Source organism: Dromiciops gliroides, chromosome 1, assembly GCF_019393635.1.
Source record: "Dromiciops gliroides isolate mDroGli1 chromosome 1, mDroGli1.pri, whole genome shotgun sequence".
Classification (NCBI taxonomy): Eukaryota; Metazoa; Chordata; class Mammalia; order Microbiotheria; family Microbiotheriidae; genus Dromiciops; species Dromiciops gliroides.
Genome location: NC_057861.1, coordinates 490,123,057 through 490,127,312, shown reverse-complemented (window position 1 = coordinate 490,127,312; position 4,256 = coordinate 490,123,057).

Below are 4,256 nucleotides of genomic sequence, written 5' to 3'. Positions count from 1 at the left end.
GTTGAATGACTTGCCCAGGGTCACACAAGTGTCTGAGGCTAGATTTGAACTCAGATCCTCCTGAATCCAGGGCCAGTGCTCTTATCTACTGCACCACCTACTTGCCCCCTCACAATTTATTTTTTAAACCCATATGTAGATCATCATAATTATTATCTCCATTACATTTTGACATGTTAAATTCATCTCATCTTTCCAGACTGTTAAGATCTGGTCAGGGCCTGATTCTGTTATCCAGCTTGTCAATTCTAGTTGCTATATTCAAGCCTCCCTTGTATTGGCTCTGTTTGTAGAGGAAGTGACAGATGCCAGTGAAATCAGAGGGCCGTAGGATCTCAGATGTGGAGCAAGAAAGGAACTTAGAGGTCATCTAGTCCAACTCCCTCATTTTATAGATAACAAAAATGAGGCCCAGAGAGATAAAACCACTTTCCCAACATCACTCTATTTGAACCAGGTCCCTGGACTTCAAATCCAGGACTCTTCTCACTCCTTCATGCTGCTTCTCCTTTGTTTAACTAGTCGATGACATGAAACAACAGCAACAATTGTATTGATTGCATGCAAAGTATTGTGCTTGGAACTAAAGTTACAAAGTTTAGATAAGATGTGATGGTTGTCCTCAGGGACCTGATAGTCTAGTAGGGAGAGATGACATCAGCACAGATAGCTAGAGAACACACCACTATAGAACGTGGGGGACAGCTAGGTGGTACAGAGGATAGAGTGCTGGGCCTGGAGTCAGGAAGACTCATCTTCTTGAGTTCAAATCTGACCTCAGACTAGCTTGTGACCCTGGGCAAATCACTCAACCCTGTTTGCCTCAGCGTTCTCATCTGTAAAATGAGGTAGAGAAGGAAATGGCAAACCACTTCAGTGTTGCTACCAAGAAAACCCCAAATGGGGTCACAGAGTCAAACATCACTGAGAAACCAAAATAACAACTATAGAATATATTACACTTTTGCTCTCCCCACCCACCCAGGACAATTTGGCCCCATGGAGGCAGTGTTTCTACTGGCTCCAAGGTTTTGAGGCAGTGACTTGTGGTATTATAGCTATGCCATGCCAACAAGGGAGTCAAAGTTTGCTATACCAACCAACTTATTTCCAACTATGCACGCACAGAAAATATAGTCATCCTAGCCTTCTCCTCCCAGTGCTACCAGACTCTGTATTTTAAATCTACCCAAAAGTATGGATTTCCAATAACATTTCATAATTCTCTCTTTTTAAATTTGTTTTAATTTTTTTTTTCATAATTCTCTTTTGGTGCACATTCTCACCCACCTGGATTCTAATCTCACTTTTCTTCTCAGTATAACCTATTGAATTCACTCAGTAAAAAAAAATAGGTTAAATTGCATCTACTTCAGTGAAAATGAAACTAAAATGCAGTAACAAAATCCAAACAGCTTGAATATCTAGTAAAGTCTAAATTTTCAACTCATTTTTGGAATTCAATGTTATGTAACTCATGGCATCTAACATAATGTTCTGCACTTATTAGGCAATTAATAAATGTTGTTCTTGCTTTTGTGTTGGGGACTGGGAGGAAAGGCATCATGACATAGAGAGAAAAACACTGGATTTGGAGTTAGAGAACCTACAGTCAAATTCCAGCACTGTTACCTTGTATGACCTTGGTCAAGTCATTTTACCTCTCTATATAATCATTACAATAATGTAAGTGGAAAGAATAATACTAATAGCAACTGAATGCTATGTAAGTATAATGACCAAGTTTGGCCCCAGAGAAGAGTTGAGAAAATGTAGCTTCCTGCATTTATTTATTTATTTGTTTGTTTGTTTGCTCATTTATTTATTTAATTATTTATTCACTTGTTTCTTTATTTCTTCATTTCTTTTTGCAGAGGCAAGGGACTATGTGTAGGAAGTATTGCATGTACTAGCAGACACCATTGAGGTATTGGTTAGTTTTCCAAATATATTTTCATCCCCTCCCTAACCACAGAGCCATCCCTAGTAACAAAGAATAAAAAATAAGAAAAAGAAAAAGAGTTCAGCAAAAACCAGCCAACACATTGACATGGGGCTCAGAAGTTTCTCCTGTGAGAAGCAAAATCAAAGATGACCAGATAACAGGACAGACATATTAAGGAATCAAGGGACTATTAAAGTTTAGATTGACCAACTAGATATTAGGACAGACACACCTAAGAAGTAAGGGGAGATAAAATTTTATAGCAGGAAAGTCAATTAGGCATGGATTCTACCTGAAGGGAGCCAGGAGACAGAGATAATTCCAAAGGTTAGTACCATCATTTCAAAAAATTCCCCCTCCACTTACTAGCTGTGTGACCCTGGTCAAGTCACTCAACCCTCGTTGCCCAAGAAAGAAAGAAAGAAAGAAAGAAAGAAAGAAAGAAAGAAAGAAAGAAAGAAAGAAAGAAAGAAAGAAAGAAAGAAAGAAAGAAAGAAAGAAAGAAAGAAAGAAAGAAAGAAAGAAAGAAAGAAAGAAAGAAAGAAAAAGAAAAAAGAAAAAGTTCCCCCTCGACTTTCAGGAATATGACAAGCATCCAAGCTTTCCCCACCCCATCCCAAAAGGGACCTTTCCAGTTTTCAAGTGGACACCCAATCTATCCTCCATAAAAGCTTTTGCCTTCTCTCTGTTGGAGGAAAAGGAGAATGTTCCTAAACCCTTCTCCCCAAGGGGTGAAATCTTTGACTTCCCGCTTGGTCACTTTCTCTAGTGCCAAATAAAAGACCACTTTAATTCTAATTGAACTGTGTGGGAGAATGTAATTATTGAGAAATACCCAAGAAGTACCATCTTTCCCCCAGGGGAAACATGAACTGCTTTTTTTTTGGTTCTTTCCTCAGCTACATTGTTTTAGTCATTGTTGTGATCGTTTTCTTGGTCCTGCTTACTTTACATATGTTTAAACAAATGTTCCTCTGTTCCTCTGTAGTCTTCCTTTTCAGCATTTCTTTTTCTTTCTTTCTTTTTTCTTTTTTCAAGGCAGTGAGGGTTAAGTGACTTGCCCAGGGTCACACAGCTAGAAAGTGTCAAATGTCTGAGGCTGAATTTGAACTCAGATCCTCCTGAATCCAAGGCCAGTGCTTTATCCATTGCACCCCCTAGCTGCCCCCTTTTCAACATTTCTTACAGCACAGTAATACTCTCTTCCCTTCATGCACATCTCAATTTGCTCATCTTTTCCCTAATTGATGGGCATCTCCTTTGTTTACAATTCTTTGCTACCACAAAAAGTGCTGCTGTGAATATTTTGACATTTGTAGGATCATTCTTTAACATCCTTGCGGCAGGAGAATCTCTATGTCACAGTCCTTTAGTCCCTCACTTTTCATAAAATCATCCACACATATAATTTTCTTAACTTATATTTTGTCCAAATAAAACTAATAATTTATTACAATTGTTATGACACAAATTTAAATGTCATAAATATAACACAAAATAATAAAATATTTTGTAAGTTTCATATTTATAACACAAAAGAATAGTGATAATTTTTTTTATAATCATAAAAGTATTTTATTATTTTCTAGTTACATGTAGAGATTGTTTCCCACATGTTTTTATAAGATTTCTAGTTCCAAATTTTTTTCCTTCCCTCCCTCCTCCCCCAAAACAGCAAGCAATCTGATATAGGTTACATATGTACAATCACAGTAATAATTATTATTAATGTAATGGGAGAGTTTGATTTTTAGCCCAAAGATTTTCAAAGTAGGGCATTGTTGATGGTATTACTACTAATAATTCATTTTCAACCACTAATAATACCTAGTATATATATAGTGCTTTAAGGTTTGCAAAGCACTTTATACACACTTCATATCCTATTTGATGCAACCATGATGGTAGTGAAATTTGTATCACATTGTTTGATAAGCCAGATTTTTTTTTTTATTCACCTGGCATCAAGGGACCTAATAACAGAAAATGTTAAACAAATTGTAAAAATACAGTCAAACTGGGCAATACTTTTATTGGTGTAAACAATTTCTTTAGGTGAATTAGAAAAGGAGTAAAAATACAAGACAAACAATCCCCTCATTACCTTTAAAAATTCAGGAGAAGAACCCTGTTCTTGGCTGGATGAGTAGAAGCACAGAAATGAAGTGGGGCAGGCTGTGAGTAACCATATGGAAGAGTGAAAGTAAAGGCAATCAACAAAGAAACAACAAAGAAAGAGGTCAGGATTCCATAAAGGAGAGGGTTTGGGACAATCAAGCATGAGGAATACTGGGTTGGGTAATACTTAATC